This window comes from Caretta caretta, chromosome 7 (genome assembly GCF_965140235.1).
Source record: "Caretta caretta isolate rCarCar2 chromosome 7, rCarCar1.hap1, whole genome shotgun sequence".
Classification (NCBI taxonomy): domain Eukaryota; kingdom Metazoa; phylum Chordata; order Testudines; family Cheloniidae; genus Caretta; species Caretta caretta.
Window position 1 is genome coordinate 20,894,211 of NC_134212.1, and position 23,003 is coordinate 20,917,213.

A 23,003-nucleotide genomic window follows, 5' to 3' on the forward strand; every position below is an offset into this window, starting at 1 on the left:
TGGTGATTAAAATCATTGTGAAAGGTATATAGTACACTGCATAAGGATTTATGGAATCTCATTCCTATTGGGCTGTACAGTCTACCCCGACAGAAGGGAAGGTCACAGCTATCTACCTGTCTTCTGTGTAAATTAATCATGGTGAAATCAGAAACAATGGAAGCCCCATTTACATAGAAATCCTACCAGGGAATGGGGAAGCCCACTGGAAGGGAAGAACAACATGAGCTGATCCTGCTTTTTGAAACAAGTTCACTGAACTTTGGAACATATAAGCAAGGACAGAAGCCATCTTTGGTATCCATCATGAGACAGACACCAGGTAACAGAGCTCTTGAAAGCTGAGAAAGATGGCTCCTACAACCAAGGTGGGGGGCAGTTTGAAGTCTCTGGAACAGAATATAGGAGAGAAACCTCCTTAGGCAAAGAAGACAAGGGAAGCCAGCATCTTGTACTTTTGTGGAAGGTCCTGGCTGAGGGAAAGATAGCCATAGCTGAGAAGAAGCATGACTGAGGAGAGAAGCCATCTTGAACAAAGCCTGTATCTTGCTAGATTAAGTTTTAGACTTTTAGATGAATATTTGGTTTTATTTTACTTGTAACTCTTTCTATATCCATTCCTTACACTTTAACTCTCTTAACTCCATGTATATTTTGTTAAGAAATTTATTTCATTTTTACCTTAAACCAACTCAGTGCTGTGTTTAAAGGGAAGGGTGTATTTACCCCCAGTTAAGTTATTAAGCTGTGATGTGTTTTGTCTCTTTAGAGGAGCAAACAAACCATATTGTTTCTCTGAACTGTCCAGTAAAGAGCTTGAGATTGCAGAGCACGTGGTTTGGGGAAAGTGTGGGACTGGGGTGTGTTGGGGTGACCCTGCTGGTTGTAACCAAGGCTGGTAGAAGCCAGAGAGGGGCTCCTGGGGTCAGAGCTGCTAAACCAGGGCTGGCTGCACAGCACACAGACACTCAGGATGTGACCTGCATGCTGGTAGGCTGGTTGGGAGCTACCAAAGCAAAGCATTGCAAAGCACCCAAGGTTGCAGGGCAGGCAGTGACAAAACCCCTCACTGGTTTGGCTAGCACCCCAAAATGTAAGAGTGTCATCTGAAAATTTTATAAGCATTCTCTCCACTCCATTATCCAAGGCATAAATGAAAATATTGAATAGTGCCAGACTCCGGTACGTCACTAGATACCTCCTCTCAGTTCGACAGTGAACCATTGATAACTACTCTCTTTCAACCAGTTTTGCATGCACCTTATAGTAATTCTATCTAGACCACATTTTCCTAGTTTGTTTATGACACCGTTATGTAGGACTATGTTAAAAGCCTTAAAAATCAAGATATATCACATCTGCAGCTTTCCCCTTATCCACTATGCCAGTAACCATGTCAAAGAAGGAAATTAGGTTGGTTTGGCATGAATTATTCTTGACAAATCCACACTGCCTATTCATTATAACCCTGTTATCCTCCAGATGCTTACAAACTGATTGTTTAATTTGTTCCAGCATCTTTCCAGGTATTAAAGTTAGGGTGACTGGTCTATAATTTCCCAGGTCCTCTTTGTTCCTGTTTTTAAAGATAGATATTATGTTTGCCCTTCTCCAGTCCTCTGGGACCTCACTCAGCCTCCACAAGTTCCTGAAGATAATTGCTAATGGTTACAAGATTGCTTCAGCTAGTTCATTAAGTACCTTAGGATGAATTTCATCAGGCCCTGCTGACTTGAATACATCTAATTTATCTAAATATTCTTTAATCTGTTCTGTCCCTATTTTGACTTGCATTCCTTACCCCTTGTTGTTAATATTGATTACCCATTAATTACCCATAACTCACTGAATCTGGGGGCAGGAGGATGAGGGGGAGGAAGGGAAGTTACTCTCCTTTTCCTCACATGCCTGAAAAGTCTGTGCATAATGTGAATATTTTGCTGCACAGTGTTGCAAGGTCCTGTTCTGGGCTTGATTAAATCACAGGATTCTTTGCTGGAATAGAAAATACTCCTAGCCTCCTTAGCCCTTGACACAAAATGTTTGTTTTGCTTCCAGTCTCCCAGCACATACAGTAGATAACACAGAAAACACTCAATATAGTTGGAGTTCACTGCAAGGGGAATGGAGAAGAGAATTAGTGCATAGCGAAAAAAAAGCTCACTTGCAACTTTTCCTTCTGCATTGCTTGGTATGTGTTATTTCTCAACCAGAGTAAGGAGGAAATCATGCGATTAATCAGTCCAACACTGGTGTTCAATGCACAGGGCAAAACCCACCTCTGGTGGCCATAAGTGGGTTAATATCCAACTCCATTTCCTTTCATCCCTACCCCATCCTCATTCTGCTCATCAAAGGGGATGACAGCCTTTTCCCTAGACCTATATAGGCACCATCCACACAGGTACACTCAAACAGAAGCACATTTACAGAAGCAGTCATTTGTGTCCTGCCTGAAGGTACAGGATCCCACAAGAACACAGATCTCCCTGTGAGGTTGTGAATTTAAATCAAAAGCCGTAAACACAGAGTGCAGACTAATAGTAATTGTCCTGCAGGAACACTCTAGTATTAATGCTGACAAATGTCCAACATAAGGGACCTAATTTTGTCGTCAGATACCTGGTTGTAATCCTTATTGAAACCAATGAAAGCTGCACCTTTGTATCTGAGGGTAGAACTGGGCTCCTGAGTTACACCCGTGTTTCTAAGGGTATATTTATGCCCAGTATTCTGAAGTCTGTGCTAGAGAATTTAGGCTCAAAAGTTGCATCACTTTCAGAGTGTCATTTTCCATGAGACTTTGCAGGTTACACAATTCCTGCAGATGCTGTACATCTCCATGAAAATGCCAATCTCCTGTGACTCCCTCATGGATCTCAGCAACGGCCAGATCCTACATTCCTTGTGAACCATGAAACTCCCATTCACTTCAAAGGGGATTTGTGGTGTGCATGATTGGATCAACAATCTGCACCCCCTACATGCACATACATTCACATAACACTCATATGCCCACGCACATACGTACACACACATACACTTCATTAGCACCTTCACTGAATAATTTAGAATTCCCAGGGCTCACAGCTCATTCAGCTTGTTTTGTGAAGCTTACAGTAGCTGTCTTTTCTCTACATGCATTTAGGGACTGTTCCTACAGGCTTAATTCACCCAAGTGGGGCCACTTTTATATGAATCAGGGCTGCAGGCTGGGCGCCCACTGGGAACGTACTGTAGGTCTCTTGCAGCCGCAGGAGGGGAAGGAAGAATACTCATTCCAAATGCTAATTGCACTTTGTGATTCCTGACTGCAGTTCTTCTGTGCTTGCAAGTTCTCATTTCTTTTTTTCTTTTGCTCCAAACAGACAATTTAATCTGCCTGAGAGAACCTTTTGACAGTGTATCGGTCTGTAACAAGCTCCTGCTGGGAGCAGCTGGACTGGTATGCAAGGATTGGAAAGGCAGACCTTTCCCTTCAGAGAAAGCCAGGAAACAGAAGGTTACTAGCTCAAGACAGGGAGTTCAGGCTGAACCTGGCATGGGTCTACGGAGCAGCGGCGGCATCTCTCCACCCTATCCTCAAATTTGGCCTTCAAACCTTCAAACATTCTGGGCTGTTGCCCACTGCATGAGATGTCATCATGAATGAGTATAACTCTCAGAGCTTGTGCAATTAAATTGCTGCCTGGAATTTGCTGAGCCTACGACCCACCTTCTGTGCATGTAAGGCAGGCCAGAGAATCCACCCAAGAAAGAAAGCTAATGGAGCTGCTTCACCCAGCGAACCATCTTTGGTGCTATAAGAGTAAATGTGTTGATGGGCTCGAGCGGGGGAGGAGGGGGATGGATGACAGGACACACAGGCACCCTTCCCCATCAGTGTACACATAAGGCAGCTATAATTTAGCCCCCAGAGCTCCAGTAAATGAGGAGAGTGGAAGGACAGCTAGAGCTGACCAAACCCAAGGGGGAGTGTCTGCATGTGGCTGGGCATAGCTAGACCCCAGCACCCTGAGCACTGACCAGCACTGTAAGGGTATGTCTACACTACGGAATAAGGTCGAATTTATAGAAGTCGGTTTTTTTAGAAATCGGTTTTATATATTCGAGTGTGTGTGTCCCCACAGAAAATGCTCTAAGTGCATTAAGTGCATTAACTCGGCGGAGCGCTTCCACAGTACCGAGGCTAGAGTCGACTTCCAGAGCATTGCATTGTGGGTGGCTATCCCACAGTTCCAGCAGTCTCCGCTGCCCATTGGAATTCTGGGTTGAGATCCCAATGCCTGATGGGGCTAAAACATTGTCGCGGGTGGTTCTGGGTACATATCGTCAGGCCCCCGTTCCCTCCCTCCTTCCGTGAAAGCAGCAGCAGACAATCGTTTCACGCCTTTTTTCCTGAGTTACCTGTGCAGACACCATACCATGGCAAGCATGGAGCCCGCTCAGGTAACCGTCACCCTATGTCTCCTGGGTGCTGGCAGACGCGGTACAGCATTGCTACACAGTAGCAGCAACCCCTTGCCTTGTGGCAGCAGACAGTACAGTACGACTGGTAGCCGTAATCGTCATGTCCGAGGTGCTCCTGGCCACGTCGGCTGGGAGCGCCTGGACAGACATGGGCGCAGGGACTAAATTTGGAGTGACTTGACCAGGTCATTCTCTTTAGTCCTGCAGTCAGTCCTATTGAACCGTCTTATGGTGAGCAGGCAGGCGATATGGATTGCTAGCAGTTGTACTGTACCATCTTCTGCCGAGCAGCCATGAGATGTGGATGGTATGCAGTCCTTCTGCACCGTCTGCTGCCAGCCAACGATGTAAAAGATAGATGGAGTGGATCAAAACAAGAAATAGACCAGATTTGTTCTGTATTCATTTGCTTCCCCCCTGCCCCCGTCTAGGGGACTCATTCTTCTAGGTCACACTGCAGTCACTCACAGAGAAGGTGCAGCGAGGTAAATCTAGCCATGCATCAATCAGAGGCCAGGCTAACCTCCTTGTTCCAATAAGAACAATAACTTAGGTGCACCATTTCTTATTGGAACCCTCCGTGAAGTCCTGCCTGAAATACTCCTTGATGTAAAGACACCCCCTTTGTTGATTTTAGCTCCCTGAAGCCAACCCTGTAAGCCGTGTCGTCAGTCGCCCCTCCCTCCGTCAGAGCAACGGCAGACAATCGTTCCGCGCCTTTTTTCTGTGCGGACGCCATACCAAGGCAAGCATGGAGGCCGCTCAGCTCACTTTGGCAATTAGGAGCACATTAAACACCACACGCATTATCCAGCGTATATGCAGCACCAGAACCGGGCAAAGCAATACCAGGCGAGGAGGCGACGTCAGCGCGGTCACGTGAGTGATCAGGACATGGACACAGATTTCTCTGAAAGCATGGGCCCTGCCAATGCATGCATCATGGTGCTAATGGGGCAGGTTCATGCTGTGGAACGCCGATTCTGGGCTCGGGAAACAAGCACAGACTGGTGGGACCGCATAGTGTTGCAGGTCTGGGACGATTCCCAGTGGCTGCGAAACTTTCGCATGCATAAGGGCACTTTCATGGAACTTTGTGACTTGCTTTCCCCTGCCCTGAGGCGCATGAATACCAAGATGAGAGCAGCCCTCACAGTTGAGAAGCGAGTGGCGATAGCCCTGTGGAAGCTTGCAACGCCAGACAGCTACCAGTCAGTTGGGAATCAATTTGGAGTGGGCAAATCTACTGTTGGGGCAGCTGTGATGCAAGTAGCCCACGCAATCAAAGATCTGCTGATATCAAGGTTAGTGACCCTGGGAAATGTGCAGGTCATAGTGGATGGCTTTGCTGCAATGGGATTCCCTAACTGTGGTGGGGCCATAGACGGAACCCATATCCCTATCTTGGCACCGGAGCACCAAGCTGCCGAGTACATAAACCGCAAAGGGTACTTTTCGATAGTGCTGCAAGCTCTGGTGGATCACAAGGGACGTTTCACCAACATCAACGTGGGATGGCCGGGAAAGGTACATGACGCTCGCATCTTCAGGAACTCTGGTCTGTTTCAAAAGCTGCAGGAAGGGACTTTATTCCCAGACCAGAAAATAACTGTTGGGGATCTTGAAATGCCTATATGTATCCTTGGGGACCCAGCCTACCCCTTAATGCCATGGCTCATGAAGCCGTACACAGGCAGCCTGGACAGTGGTCAGGAGCTGTTCAACTACAGGCTGAGCAAGTGCAGAATGGTGGTAGAATGTGCATTTGGACGTTTAAAGGCGCGCTGGCGCAGTTTACTGACTCGCTTAGACCTCAGCGAAACCAATATTCCCACTGTTATTACTGCTTGCTGTGTGCTCCACAATATCTGTGAGAGTAAGGGGGAGACGTTTATGGCGGGGTGGGAGGTTGAGGCAAATCGCCTGGCTGCTGGTTACGCGCAGCCAGACACCAGGGCTGTTAGAAGAGCACAGGAGGTCACGGTGCGCATCAGAGAAGCTTTGAAAACCAGTTTCATGACTGGCCAGGCTACGGTGTGAAAGTTCTGTTTGTTTCTCCTTGATGAAACCCCCCGCCCCTTGGTTCACTCTACTTCCCTGTAAGCTAACCACCCGGCCCTCCTCCCTTCAATCACCGCTTGCGGAGGCAATAAAGTCATTGTTGCTTCACATTCATGCATTCTTTATTCATTCATCACACAAATAGGGGGATGACTACCAAGGTAGCCCAGGAGGGGTGGTGGAGGAGGGAAGGAAAATGCCACACAGCACTTTAAGCACAGCACTTTAAAAGTTTACAACTTTAAAATTTATTGAATGACAGCCTTCTTTTTTTTGGGCAATCCTCTGTGGTGGAGTGGCTGGTGGGCCGGAGCCCCCCCCACCGCGTTCTTGGGCGTCTGGGTGTGGAGGCTATGGAACTTGGGGAGGAGGGTGGTTGGTTACAGAGGGGCTGCAGTGGCAGTCTGTGCTCCAGCTTCCTTTGCTGCAGCTCAACCATACACTGGAGCATACTGGTTTGGTCCTCCAGCAGCCTCAGCATTGAATCCTGCCTCCTCTCATCACGCTGCCGCCACATTTGAGCTTCAGCCCTCTCTTCAGCCTGCCACTTACTCTCTTCAGCCCGCCACTTACTCTCTTCAGCCCGCCACCTCTCCTCCCGGTCATTTTGTGCTTTCCTGCACTCTGACATTATTTGCCTCCACGCATTCGTCTGTGCTCTGTCAGTGTGGGAGGACAGCATGAGCTCGGAGAACATTTCATCGCGAGTGCGTTTTTTTTTCTTTCTAAGCTTCACTAGCCTCTGGGAAGGAGAAGATCCTGTGATCATTGAAACACATGCAGCTGGTGGAGAAAAAAAAAGGGACAGCGGTATTTAAAAAGACACATTTTATAAAACAGTGGCTACACTCTTTCAGGGTAAACCTTGCTGTTAACATTACATACATAGCACATGTGCTTTCGTTACAAGGTCGCATTTTGCCTCCCCCCACCGCGTTGCTACCCCCTCAACCCTCCCCTCTCCCCGTGGCTAACAGCGGGGAACATTTCTGTTTAGCCACAGGCAAACAGCCCAGCAGGAATGGGCTCCTCTGAGTGTCCCCTGAAGAAAAGCACTCTATTTCAACCAGGTGACCATGAATTATATCTCACTCTCCTGAGGATAACACAGAGAGATAAAAAACGGATGTTGTTTGAATGCCAGCAAACATACACTGCAATGCTTTGTTCTACAATGATTCCCGAGTACGTGTTACTGGCCTGGACTGGTAAAGCGTCCTACCATGAAGGATGCAATAAGGCTGCCCTCCCCAGAAACCTTTTGCAAAAGCTTTGGGAGTACATCCAGGAGAACCACGAATGCCAGGGCAAAGTAATCCTTTCACATGCTTGCTTTTAAACCATGTATAGTATTTTAAAAGGTACACTCACCAGAGGTCCCTTCTCCGCCTGCTGGGTCCAGGAGGCAGCCTTGGGTGGGTTCGGGGGGTACTGGCTCCAGGTCCAGGGTGAGAAACAGTTCCTGGCTATCGGGAAAACCGGTTTCTCCGCTTGCTTGCTGTGAGCTACCTACAACCTCCTCCTCATCATCATCTTCTTCGTCCCCAAAACCTGCTTCCATATTGCCTCCATCTCCATTGAAGGAGTCAAACAACACGGCTGGGGTAGTGGTGGCTGAACCCCCTAAAATGGCATGCAGCTCATCATAGAAGCGGCATGTTTGGGGCTCTGACCCGGTGCGGCCGTTCGCCTCTCTGGTTTTCTGGTAGGCTTGCGTCAGCTCCTTCAGTTTCACGCGGCACTGCTTCGGGTCCCTGTTATGGCCTCTGTCCTTCATGCCCTGGGAGATTTTGACAAAGGCTTTGGCATTTCGAAAACTGGAACGGAGTTCTGATAGCAAGGATTCCTCTCCCCAAACAGCGATCAGATCCCGTACCTCCCGTTCGGTCCATGCTGGAGCTCTTTTGCGATTCTGGGACTCCATCATGGTCACCTCTGCTGATGAGCTCTGCATGGTCACCTGCAGCTTGCCACGCTGGCCAAACAGGAAATGAGATTCAAAAGTTACCGTCGAATTGTGTCCACAGTACCCCAAATTCGAGCCGGCAAGGCCGATTTAAGCGCTAATCCACTTGTCAGGGGTGGAGTAAGGAAATCGATTTTAAGAGCCCTTTAAGTCGAAATAAAGGGCTTCATCATGTGGACGGGTGCAGGTTTACATCGATTTAATGCTGCTAAATTCGACCTAAAGTCCTAGTGTAGACCAGGGCTAAGTGTGGTAAGAATTACTTCACTTTCCCCAGCACCTAGAAGGCTTCGCATAGGTACTGCTGCTCCGATAGCAAACTCCAACTCCCGACCAGCCCAGCTCTGCCTCTTATATGGCATAATTTAGCCCAGTGGTTCTCAAACCATCAGTCATCCTCACCGCCTGGCCTGGGGGTCACAGGATGAACCCAACCGGGGGGAGCCAGTGTGTTTGGGTGCAGATATCTATGGGTCTATGGGAAGGTCTCTCTCTTACAAGATTGTTCAGATTATGAAAGAGCTAGGGAACGTACTTTGAACCTACAGACTCATCTGAATGCAGCCCCCTGTATCGTCCAGTGGTTGAGCTATTTCTGGACTAGCTTATAGACCCTTCCCTACTGCCTATGACAATTTGACCTGTCTTTTAGGGTTTCGAAAAGCTGTGATGTGCCAGCATCTGGGTTTCTTATGTAGGTCTGCCACCTGGCTGTCAGAGGGATTAATCAGCTTATATGCTAGCTTTGACCCTGCTGGAGAGAGAGGCTCCATCTGTCCTTGCTGTGACCTTTAATGACTCGGGCACCAGGCCCAAGTATTTTTGTTCTAGCGTCAAGTGGGTTTATTCGTGGCTGATTAAATAATCAGGCGAAGTGTTGCTGGTTTAAGTAAACATTTTTAGGCCTCTCCTGAATGTGTTCACTGAGTGGATAATAATGATCAGAACACTTTATGCTAATATTGCACCTTTCATCCAATGCCATCAAAATGCTTCACAATCATGGAATTCATTATTAATATCTTTGTTTTTAGAGAAGGGGAAATGAAGGCACATAGAGGTGAAGTGATTCAAGCTAAGGGCTCATGAGTCATTGGCAGAGCAGAGAATAGAACCCAGCACTCCTGACGGCCAGTCCTTGGCTCTAATAACTGGACAACATCACATGCAGAAGCAACAATAGAGCTTCTCAGTCTCAGATGCTGAACTTGGAGCTCCCTGCCTCCCAGGCAATTCCCTTCACTCTCCCCCATCCCTTTTGTTGTCCCACAAAGAGGGACTTTGTCTGTGTTTGGTAGTGGATAAGGTGACTGGAAGTTCTGATATTATTGTGACCGTCCCGATATTAGAGGCTTAGTTGCCTATAAAAGACAATGTCACCCCCCCCCATCCCCCGGAAAAAATAAGTGTCCCAATTTTCCACACTTGCTATCTGGTCAGCTTACTGGAGGAGGTGATATCACATGGGGCATAAATGGGGTAGAGAGACAGCTGCATGACCCTAGATCCTTCCTAGCCCTTAGGGTAAACATACTCCTGTGAGTTAAGCTGTACTGGATTCCTTGAAAGCTACCTACCATCCTCCCTGCTCCCATGAGCACTGCAGTTGGCAGCAGGAGCTGTTCAAAGGTACAGAGCTGCATGGTCAGGGAATACCATGGGGGCTCAAGAGTCTCTGCTCCCACTGTAATCACATCAGCCAGGAGAGTTCACTCAATCCGGCCCCATGCAGCAGCCACTGGATGACCTTCCCCAAGCCAAGCAGCACATAGCTTTATGATGAGTAAAGGAACAGGGAGAGGGTCATCAAAGAACAAGGGTAAAGACAAAGAAGAAGAAAAAAGTAGATAAAAATACATAGGAAAAGAAAAAATGAGACAAGAAGGGACTCAAAGAGCATATACACAAGGATGGGAGGGAGACTCAGAACAGAAATGGTAGCAACTGCCAGGCATGGCATAAAGCGACTCTGGGGGCTGGCCTTTGCTAATCAAAAGAAGATCTAATCAAAACAAGACAGGAAACCACTGCCTTGAATGTAACCTTGTTTACCCTCTAAAAGAACCCATCAATGCTCTTCTCATGTTGAAACTATCACCAGATGATCCCCCCAAAATGTCATTTTCCATGAGACCCTGCATAGACGAAGTTGGAGAATTTGTAACTTGCCAGTGTGAGGGGTCTGGGACCAGTCAGGAGACCCTCAGGACAGCAAAGATCAGATACCTCATGAGTTGACACACTGGAGCTGTGACCCTTGTCAGGTTTATAAAATGGTATTGTAAACTGTAGATGGGATATTGGTGCCAATCAGCTGTCATGAAGGGAGTTAGAGAAGATGTGCATGGCTTTAAGAAGGTGGCATTAATTTTACTTTGTGGAAGCTCAGCATGATGTTCAAGCATTGTGTGCTTTTGGGTCTAGCTTGTTATATTATCTTGCCAAAAAAAAAAAAAACTCTGAAGACTTTCTCCTACAAACAAACCCCAGCCAAGATGGTGGTTTGGTATGTTCTCCATGAACATAGCCTCGTGAGAGGCAGCAGTGTCTGATGGATGCAGAATTTTGTTTCTTTTGCACTGAAAATTGCCTGTGTGATGTTTTGTCCATAGCTGTGGACACATTTTCACTCGTCAATTAGCCTAAAGCTCTGTCACAGTACTATCTTTGAAAAAAGATACATTTTTTAAAAGAAAGATTGGGCCTGTCTGACTTCTGTGTGATGGCCAGTGTGGGGGTATTCAGTAAATATCAGAAGCCTAATCTGAAGAGACCATTCTGATTAGTCTCAGATCATCTGGCCAAATTCTTTGCCGCATAGTTGGAAAATTAGAAGGAATCCAAGTCTGAAAAGCACAAAGGACTGCAGGGTTTGTGTGTGTGCTGTAGACCAGTGTTTCTCAACAACCAGTCTGTGGACCGGCACTAGTTCCTGAGATTTTCCTGACATGCTTTAGGGCAGCAACAAGTCTGTCTCTGGTATCAAAAAGGTTGAGAAACACTGCTGGAGACTGTATGGTGGTGCATTAGCACCAAAGGATAAACCATTCAGCATCCTGAAAACCTATCAGATTCATGCATTTTGAGGGAAAGTTGGCAGCAATTCCTTTTTTATGAAACCCAAAGATATTTTATTTTAAATAGGAATGGATATAGAATAATTTGGGTTGAAAAGAATGTCTGGTTTTTGTACTGTGTTTGTATAGCATCTGGTCTATGACTCGGAGTTCTAGATGCCACAGTAATACAAATAAATAATAACAACAAAGCGGGTCATCTAGTCTATACCCCTGCTTCATGCACAGCAGGAGTGATTTCTTTATTCCACAGTCCTCTCTACCATATAGGTGTCTCGTCTATCTTTGATCTCCAATTACACAGATTCCACAATCACCCTTGGCAGCTTGCTCCATAGTCTAATTGTCCTAACAGAAAGGTTTAACATTTAACCCATATTACCTTGCTACAGTTTAAGCTGATTTTGTCTTGTTCTCTCCTAATAGGCTAACAAGTATAATAGATCCCACACTTCTTTTGCTCTTTTCAGCAATAATAGAAGGTTTTATATACTGTTTCCAACTTGCAAAATAATGGACTAACTAGGTAATAAATCAAGATTTAATTAAAAGATTAATATTTATTTTATTTAATTAAATTATTTAATTTGAGTAAAATATTAATATTAATGCTCTGTAAAGGTTGAGAAATCAAACACCAATGAATCAGTAAATTCTAAAGGGAAGGTGCCAAATTCTGCTCTCAATCACTGCTGTGTAAATCTGGAGTAACTCCATTGGCTTCAACAAATGGGTGGATTTATAGTGAAGGCATGGCAGCTGGTAGATCTGGATTATATCCCTGGCTGTGGTACAGAGTAACAGAGCCTTATGTCAGGAAGTTACTCATTCAACAAGCCTTTGCTTAGTCATCATTAGCTGTGACTTGTTTGTTAGTTTAATTCTCTAAGTCAATGCAGGGCTCTCTGAAACCTATTTAAGCAAGTCCACAAAAGGGTGTTGCATCAATATAATTAAATCAACTTAGAGAAATGAGTTCATTAAATCAGTGCAATTTCTGTGTGTAGATTTGGTCTTGGTGGAAATGAAAATAAGGCCCAACGGCTCAGATCTCGTGGAAAGGACTCTTTGCAGTTCCCCGCATACAGTTTCTTCCAATGTCTTCCTTGGGGACAGCAGGTTTGCTCCCTCTCCCACAAGGTAAGAAGCAAGGGCATCAGCCCCCAGAATGTGTTCAATCTCCAAGATCTTGGGGAATCCGGCCAAGACCAAGACTATCCATAATAAGGGGCCTCTTAGTGGTGCTTCTTCTATGGTGCCTCTTAGTCCCCACTGGTTGCCCCTAGTTTCCTTGCCAGAATGGTTCTGGTGGAACCCTGTGATATGATTCCCCCCAGCTGTTTGCTGCCCCATACAAGAGTGGGGGAGGGTTCTGCAGCATAGAGGGGACATTTGTTAGATATTAGGCCTCAGGACGCTCATTCCCTCAAAAGAATCAAGTATGATGATATGCAGATGACTTTTTTAAACAATAATTTAAAATCCCACTGAAATAGGACTTTAATAAATTTGGGTATGTGGACAGCTAACAAGTCTGCATCAATCCAACTTCAGACACAATTGAGATCAGAATCTGGACTCCTATTGCCAGTGTTCATCAGTTTCCATTGCCAATCTATTTCCACACTGATCCTGAAGCCAGAAAGAGAATACTGCCATGTCTTAAATCAATCAGATGAAATGTAAAGCAGAGAGATTGGAATTTGTTTTAATCTCTAGAAAAAATGCAATCAGTTGACATGACTACTGGCCTCATGACATTTCCTGTTGCTGCTATTCTTTATAGCAAGACGCAAACTAGCTGACACTGCTGTCCCCAGATTTAATATCAATAGCTACTGGAAAGCAGAGATAGACCCTGGGATCTGAACATCCCTGAAATTTGAACCTGGCTCTGAACTTTCTGGCCATCGTAGGTGGAGTGGCATGCTGCAATGTGGGACAATATACAACAAAGTCCCAAAATGAGGGACAAAAAAGAATTATTCATGCAGGAATCATAAAATGCTGTGGGATTCCTTCCTCTTCAGTAAAGAGTTCCTTCTACAACATCAGCACAGTGAGTCTTATTTTTGATGTAAATACTCAGCAATAAATAGGAGAGCACATCAGATTTGCCTGGAAGGTAGTAACTTTGTGACTAAAATGAGTTACTTTTAGTCACAAAGTTACTGTGTAACTTTGTAAAACAGCTGAGAAGTAGGTTTTGCAGCTCAGGCCCATCTCTGCAATGGGGGGAGACAGTGTTGATTAGGGCAGACGAATGGATCTCTGTGAACAGATTTCTTAGCAAGCTTCAGTCTTGCAGGGGCTATGAGTGATGTGCTGAGCAAAGCAGGATTACGATGTGCTATCAGTTTAGGTGGGGTGGTGGTACTTTAATTGAACTATGGTAGTAAATAAGCCAATAATGCTTTAAATCAGTGGTTTTCAACCTTTTTTCATTTGCAGACCCCTAAAAAATTTCGACTGGAGATGCAGAACCCTTTGGAAATATTAGACTGTCTGAGGGCTCCCAGGGGTCCACAGACCACAGTTGAAAAGCCACTGCTTTAAACTATAATGCCACTGATAATTGCCATCTTTGTACTAACAAAACAGGTACTAGATGCATCCACAGACTTTACTAGCCTCTTATAGGTCACATTAGAGAAGACATTGGTTATGAATTATTAAAATAAATAGTCTAGAGCTTATTTCAAGATCATATAATTGAATAACTGAATTGTGGGTTCTGAAATCCAGATCTGAATCCAAATCTCAGCTACCCTAGGGACTTGTGTTTGTTTGGGCCCATTTCAGAGTTAGTACTTAGCCAGGATTATTAGATCTGAGGCCAAACTTTCCCAGAGATTGGATATGTTTGAATCCAGGGTTATGGTTTGGCCCACTGGAGCAATATCCTTAAATCATGAAGCCTGGATATAAATCTCCACAAGGTGTGGGGGTGAGGATGGACCCAAAGTTCCATTTTGGGTCATCTCTTATCATACCCAGGGAAATTGCATAAAAAAAAGTAATTCCCCTAATTATGCACTTAATCCTCAACCCAGCTCTGGTTGCTTTGTGCTGTAAAGAGTAAATCACCCAAATAACTGCTATAAAGCAACAGCTGAGAACTTCCTGGAGAGAGCCATGCATTCCCCACCTCCTCCACACAAGCAGAAGGTTGGGAAGGGGGCAAGTTAAGGTAGGAGTGGCAGGCAGGACAGAATGCATTGCACTCTGTCTGTTCCTCAGCCAGCAGAGCAGTCTCTAGGAGATCACTGCAATCACCCACTAGAACTAAAGCAGCCCTTAGGGGAACTGGAAAGGTGTCTTACAGCCAACCTCCTCGCTGGCTCTCTTGAGCTGTGCGGAGTGAAAACTCAGTGCAGCTGAGGATCTGTTCTATGTCTATTGTATGAACCTTCTCTGCCTCAAATAATTTTCTCATCACTATCTAATGACCTTATTCAACCTCAGTTCATTGGTAGAGAAATGGTTTTCCCATGGAATCTCACACCCAAATTGTATTGTTGCAGGTCTCTGCGGACTTGCATTGAAATCATTTTTCCATGTAAACTGACATTACAATCCCATTGTCACTTGGCCCGGAAGGTTTGCACTGAAATAATTTCTCTATATCTCATATATTAATGCCATTGGTCCCCACAGATTGCACGGGAACAGTTTCCCCATGTGCAATCTTACTTTTTAATGCCATTGTCTTTACAGACTAGCATTGAAATGGTTTTCCCATATAATTTCACACTCAAATATAGCATCATTGCAGGTCCCCGCAGACTTGCATTAAAATAGCTTTCCCATTATAATAACACTACATAGGTGACATTTTTGTTGTTGCTGCTGTATAAATGTCAGAGGCAATTTACACATTTTTAGTGCATCGAAGGTCCCAGGCATGGCAAGAGACTGTGTCATTTATGACAAGCACCAATAGTTAAAATACTGACCCTCCGAAAATAGTGCCAAGCCCCACTTATTATAAACCTTCGCTAAAGCAGCATGGCTGCAACAGCTCCACTAACAATGCAGAGGTGTCAGGCAGTATCTCTCATCTTTATGTTCTCATCTTTACAACTCTGATTTCCACCCACTTCTGGTCTCTCTCCTTCTCTCCCCTACTCTGACATGTGTTCTCCCTCTCTCTGCGCAGTCTTTGTTCTCTCTGTTTCTTCAAAGCCTCTCTTCCTCAGTAATTTCTTGTTCTACACTCAGCTACTAAAATGCTATTCTAAAGGCTTAATACAGCATCTACCAGTTCATTTTCCCATGTTGCTTCTTGCCCTCCAAAAGAAAAGTTGAGATTAGCAGGCTAAACCACAGTGCAACCAACCCCAAGCGGCTAAAATTCTAGAGTCAGACCTCAAAAATTCGTGAAATTGGTTTAAAAATCATGAAACTGTAAATAAAAACAAACAATATGTGAGTTCTTCTGGGTTTGATGCCATTGAGGAGTAATGTTTTCTAGCTTTTCTCTGCAATCAAAGGGTTAGAAACTTTTCTTAAATGAAAGATGAGATTCTTACAAAATAACATGATTCCAGGAGCTGGGGCTTTAAGAAAGACACCAAATATCATGAGACTCATAGTAAAACTGCAAGAACTGACCAGACTGAAATGATAACTGTCATTCAGATTGCCCCTCCTCCTCATTTCCTGTTGTGTCGCCTCATTTCAACTCTTCTAAATGAACAAAATGCAAGTGCTGGATAGCTTTCTCTCATTTCCTCCCCATGAACCTCAAGAGGATTTTGCTAGCTCTTAGTTTGCCACCTCTCTTCAGAGACGCTATAGAAATATAGAATTCACTTGTGCTTCCCATAGAACGTAGCCCCAAATAACGTGAGGGGAGAAACAATGGAATGGGCTTGTCTGTGGCTGGAAAGCTGGGTAACCTTTAGTCAGTGTGATAAGTCTGATAAAACCTACATTTCCTCCCTACAATCAGCACTCAGCACCCCTGTGTCAAGGTGAATAAAACATCTGACTATATCACCCAGAACATATTTTGTCATGATACAATGGCCTTTTCCTCAGAGAGTTGTAAGGGGAAAGGTTCCTGCTGAGGCCCATTGCAGCTGGTAGCTGCTAATATATTTTGTACTACATGAAGCACACAAGGGACCAAAGCCACAAAGCTCAGAGGCAGATCAAGATTTTGGATCCAGGGTTTTTTTCAATCCATTATAGTGAGAGGTCCAAGAGGTGAAGTTTGGATCTGTATTTGAACATTCCCAAATTCCAATGAGGTTCTTGTTTGGGGTTATAGTTAGTAACTGTCTTATTATTTGTGTTGTAATGACCATCAGCATGGGTCATCAGCAGGATTCTAACCTAAGACGATAAGATCCACATTGCAGACCTCTGCCACTTAAAATTACAGGAGTAACTCTATTAGCCAGTAACAATAGTAGGCTGTTATCCATTAGAGGACTAGCAATAAGAGAGGGCAGTGACACATAATTTTCCCAGATGTTACAATAGTAGCCAAAGCACTCCGCTCAGAAGCACGGTCTCATTGTGCTGAGCACTGTATAAGCACTTAGTAAGGCAAAGGCCATTGTATCATGACAAAATATGTTCTGGGTGATATAGTCAGATGTTTTATTCACCTTGACACAGGGTGCTGAGTGCTGATTGTAGGGATGAAATGCAGGTTTTATCAGACTTATCACAATGAAGATGCAACAAACAATGATTACAAACAATAGGAGAAGGAAGAGGGTAATGGTTAGGACTGGCTGGAAAACAATAGTTCTGTTTCATGAAAATCTTCTTGTCAGGATGGTTGAGCACTGGAAATAAATTGCCCAGGGAGGTTGTGGAATCTCCATCACTGGAGATTTTTAAGAGCAGGTTAGACAAACACCTGTCAGGGATGGTCTAGATAATAATTAGTCCTTCCATGAGAGCAGGGGACTGGACTAGATCAGAGGTTCTCAACCAGGGGTACATGCAATGTTCCCTCTAATTTTTGACCGTCTGTGTGCGCAAAAAATTTCTTCTGTGCAAATTGCTGTGCTTCTGTGCAAATTTTTGTGCACATCGTGTTTCGCCGTGTGTGCAGGGTTTAGGATCTGTGTGCGCGCATACGCACACAGCTTAGAGGGAACAGTGGGTACATGTATCCCTGCGGGTACATCAACTCATCTAGATATTTGCCTAGTTTTACAACAGGCTACATAAAAAGCACTAGCTAAGTCAGTACAAACTAAAATTTCATACAGACAATGACTTGTTTATATTGCTCTACGTACTATACACTGAAATGTAAGTACATTTACATTCCAATTGATTTATTTTATAATTATATGGTAAATATGAGAAAGTAAACAATTTTTTCAGAAAGTGTGCAGTGACATGTTTGTATTTTTATGTCTGATTTTGTAAGCAAGTAGTTTTGAAGTGAGGTGAAACTTGAGATACACAAGACAAATCAGACTCCTGAAAAGGGTACAGTAGTCTGGAAAGGTTGAGAGTCAGTGGACTAGATCAGTGGTTTTCAAACTGTGGGTCGCGACCCAATACTGGGTCACGGAATATCAGGCACTGGGTTGCAGCTGCTCTGATTAGCACTGCTGACCAGGCTGTTAAAAGTCCCGTCAGCGATGCTGCCCGGCTAAGGCAGGCTAGTCCCTAACTCTTCTAACACTGTGCTGCGCCCTGGAAACAGCCAGCAGCAGGTTTGGCTTCTATGCGGGGAGGCCATGGGGCTCCATGCACTGCCCCCACCCCAAACACTGTCTCTGCACTCCCATTGGCCAGTTCCCAGCCAATGGGAGCTGGGGGGGGGCGTGCCTGCGAGTGAGAGCCGCGTGAAGCCACTTGTGTGCCTCTGCCTAGGAGCTGGACCTGCTGCTGACCACTTCTGGGGTGCAGCATGGTCCTCAGTACCAGGACAGGCAGGAAACCCGACTGGGAGCCATGCGAGGTAAGCCTGCACCCCAACCCCATGCCCCAAAACCCCTGCCCCAGCCCTGAGCCCCCCCAACCCACAGCCCCTTCCTGGCCCCCAAACCCCTCATCCCCAGCCCAGAGCCCTGACCCCCTCCTGCACCTCAACCCCCTGCCCCAGCCCTGAGGCCCCCCAAACCCGGACCCCCCTCTGCACCCCAAATCTCTCATTCCTGGCCCCAGCCCAGAGCCTGCACCCCCAGCCCAGAGCCCTCACCTCCTCCTGCACCCCAACCCCCTGCCCCAGCCCAGAGTCCCCTCCCACACCCTGAACCGCTCATTCCTGGCCCCACCCCTCGGCCCTCACCCCCGCTCCCCAACCCTCTGCCCCAGCCCTGAGCCCCTCCGACACCCCAAGCCCCCCATCCCCAGCTCCGTTGGGTTGGTGGGCATCAACAATTTTCTTCAACTGGGTCACCAGAAAAAAACTTTGAAAACCACTGGACTAGATGATCTCACAAGGTCCCTTCCAGTCCTACGATCCTATAAAGGTTTCAACATTTATTCATTCATTCTGGTTCCAATGTGGAATAAAACCAAGACTTTTTGACAATGTTCATGAAAAAAAGAGAAAGCAAGAGAATATCCAATGGCCTGGGGACTAGGGCACTCACCTGGCATGGGGAGGACCCGCATTCAAATCCTTGTTCCAAATCAGGCAAAGCACTTCTTTAACAAAACTTTGGTTGGGCAGGTCTTGGAGAGACTATCTGGTCACCGAGAGAGAGAAACCCACCCCAGAATAGCCAACAGGCCAGTGATTAGGGCCCATGGTCAGCTCTAAGTCCCTGATCTGAGTCAGGCCCAGCGGGGACTTGAACTTGGGTCCCCCACAGCCCCGCCTAGTCTCTAGCCACCAGGCTATCCTGGGGTAGGGCCATCTCTTTACCAGAAATTCCATCCTGCACCTGAAAAAAGCTCTCCCAACAAACTGGCATTTTCCATTGAAAAAATGTTTCACCAAAAAGTCTGCAGCCAGCTCCAGTAACGATAAGATCAGGTAGTTACACAAGTTAGCTATTGTACAGTTTAATGATTCTGAATAATGTCAGCTATCCATAACGGCTGCTCTACCTAGCCATCTTTCGTCGGCTGATTTCTTGTGGGCATCGCAGCAGAAGTGGGTCTTGAGGCTGGACTTTGATAAGATTGAAGCTTCGTTCAAGTTCTACTATCAAGGCAAATGAGGTAGTATATTTGCAGGTAGAGGCATTCTTAAGAATAATTCCAAAATTCTCCAAATCTAATAACAGAGTTTTAAGCCATCACTGCACACGCAGCCTGTGCTGTGTGTATCAGATGCTCCCCAGGATCTGGCCCATCATTTTTGCACGCACTCAATCTGTCCTTTAGCACAAAGTGTACCTTAGGCAGTTCTTATGTTCCATGGAATTACAACTGTGTTCTTTAATCTAAATGTACACATGAATAGCCAGTCACTTCATTAAGATCAAAGCTGTGATAACGACCTCCCAAGGAATTCATACTGATCACATACTTAACGGGGAGAAAATATTAAAGATTAAATTATGCACATATTAGCTAATGATCTCTTAAGTTATTCTATGAAGATCCCTTGGTAATTAGAATTAACAGGAGAAGCAGAGCATGAGAAAAGAAATCTCTCAATGTCCCCTGCATGCCGAGCATTTAGAAACCCCAGATTCAAGCTACATTTTAACTTGGGGGATACTTAAATGGGCACTATCAACAAAAAACTCATAACACTATAGACTACTCAAACTGAATTTTCAAAATCTAAAGTATTAATATGCTGGTGGTTCCCTTATTTCATTAGGCTGAGACTATCAACCTAGACTGGTTAAGTTTCACTTGTATTTATAGAAAGTTTGGTCCAAATTCTCAGAGACAAATACATAAGGGCACCATGCATACTTTTGCACATGCCTAACTGAGATGTGAATATCCCAGATGTACATGTTTTTACAACCTGATTAGTGCACTTTAACCAGGTACGCACTTATTGGAAAATGTAGGCCTCCAGAGTCAGTTTCACTTTCTGGTTTTCATGCAATAGCACAAATCTTTGATTTGGATTCACACCACCTCACTGCCCCCTAAAACTGCCCCTCTGTTTTATCCTTGACATTTTAAAAACATTCACAAATGCTTTTCTTTTCATAGTAGGTTTTGTAAAACACTTTTGTTAAAGAGACTAAACCTTGGGCCCAAACTCTAGCTGGTAGCAGGTTCCTTTAATCCTGGACAACACATGACATTGTGAACACACAAGGATCAAGTGAAAACAGAAATGAATACAACTTGATGCATTACAGCACAGGATCAGTGACTAATTCCAGCTTCTGTAGGCGATGGCTCTGGGATGCTGTCGGAAAACATCAATGTGACAAGCAATATGTTGAGCGTGAATCACAATTTCAGGGTTGTTTGTGGTCATGGAACAAAGGGAAGATACAAAATGTCGCACAGGGTGGATTCTAGGCCTGACTCTAGATAATAAACAATCTTTTTCATAAAAGCAAACAAGAAGCTGATTATCTGCCTTTAGAACTGGAGCATCTGAGCCTGTAACATCTGTGGCACCTAACGGATGAAAGCTGAGTCCATCAGACAGAGGAAATGGGCAACATCTGTGAGTCTGTGCCTGTTAAGAGCTTGAAAATCATTTTCTGTCCCACTTTAAAGGTGGCTTAATAATAAGAATTTTACTAAAAAGAAAAGGAGTACTTGTGGCACCTTAGAGACTAACAAATTTATTTGAGCATAAGCTTTCGTGAGCTACAGCTTCGTGAGCTGTAGCTCACGAAAGCTTATGCTCAAATAAATTTGTTAGTCTCTAAGGTGCCACAAGTACTCCTTTTCTTTTTGCGAATACAGACTAACATGGCTGCTGCTCTGAAAAGAATTTTACTGTTAATGCATTATAGAAATTGAAGGTGAGAGATCTGTTAGATTATCTAGCCCATCCCCATGCTTCTGCATGAAAGGTTTTGCTTAAATATTAAACAGCAAAGTTTTCCTGATGTCAAACTGATATGGAAACTGGTTTATAAATACAGTCCTGTACATCAGCAGCTAGCAGGGACCATATTATTGCTTCTAATTAACCAAATAGACCAGGAGTTGGTAAACACTAGGTGGGGCTTAAGAAAGATGTTGAAAAAAAAGAGAGAAAATAAAGATGATGGAGAGCTGGTACATGAGACAAGCGTATATTTACAGTGGGGCAGTCTAATAAACATTCACATACTGGGGCCTGTTGTAATAATTGGGGCATAGCAGGTCTAATTTAATTGATGGAAAGTGGTTAAGGTTCACAAATTTTCACATGATTTGTTATATAAAACTGTTTAAGAAAACATGTGAGAAGGAGACAGAAAGACGGAATTCATTTAAACAGAAAGGGTTTACTGATATCATTCAAGGACTGTGTTAAGATTATGAGTGGTAAACAAGAGGAATAGAGGATAGGAAATTAATGAACCAATATTGGTGTGTTAGAAATTAAGCCTAATTGGTGGATGAAATGAGGGAATGAATTATCCCACCCATTGCCTGTTTGGGACCCTTAAAAAGAGACTTTGGGGGACAATAAAAGAAGAACCTTTATTTTACCATCACTGCAGCTGCATTGGAAGGATTGTTGCCGTGACACCAGATCTTGAAATTCCATTGAGCACACTTGACCATCATTGCTGCACCAGTAAGGACTCAAACCTGGTTCATGTAGGATGACCAGATGTCCCGATTTTTGGGTCTTTTTCTTATACGGGCTCCTATTACTCCCCACCCCTTTCGCAATGTTTCACATTTGCTGTCTGGTCACGCTAGATACATGTGAGATTGTACTCTATCTTCCCCTCCCTTATGTGCTCCTTTCTGCTCCTATCTTCTTCCTGTCCTCTCTCCTGGCTTTTCCGCTGATCCTGAAATCAATTGTACTGCATGGCACCTAATGTAGCAGGATCTGACAACCCCTCACTGGTCTGGATTGCTCCCCAGAATGTGACAGCATGACAATACAGTCTTTAATTATATAATCACTTACTATTTTTTCCACAGGACTCCAGCCTGTTAGAAGTGGAAATGGGTGGGAATAAGCAGGGGGGCGCAGGGAAACAAGACAATGATGAAAAGGAATCCAAAGAAATGTGGCAGGAAGAGGTGGGGACACAGGGAAAGACATGAAGAATGGATGGGTCACAGGGAAGGATGTGAGGACAGAAGGGCCCTGATCTGCCCAACCCATCAAACCACACAGCAACTACTCAAATTCTTATTTGTAAAAGAAGAAGAAATGTGCCAAACTAGCAGTCGTTCAGTTGACACTGAACTACTGTTTTCCCCAGAGCAATATATCACTGCATAGCTGGGCTCTGGAAGGGGCAGAGCACAAGGCCAAAAAGGAAAGGGAAAAGAGAAGGAACACGAACCTATGGGCATGTCTACACTGCAGCTGGCAGTGAGCCTCCAAGCCCGGTTAACAT

At 44.9% G+C, this 23,003-nt stretch overlaps 1 long non-coding RNA gene across 3 annotated transcripts in view; it reads right to left on the bottom strand.

The window, feature by feature from the left end:
* Nucleotides 1–7,908: 7,908 nt before the first annotated feature.
* LOC125640687 (uncharacterized) overlaps nucleotides 7,909–23,003 on the bottom strand; it is a 34,467-nt gene continuing 19,372 nt past the window's right edge. For all 3 annotated transcript variants that reach the window (XR_012669199.1, XR_012669197.1, XR_012669196.1), the window contains one exon: nucleotides 7,909–8,506. This is a non-coding gene — a long non-coding RNA (uncharacterized LOC125640687). The remainder of the gene's footprint in view (nucleotides 8,507–23,003) is intronic.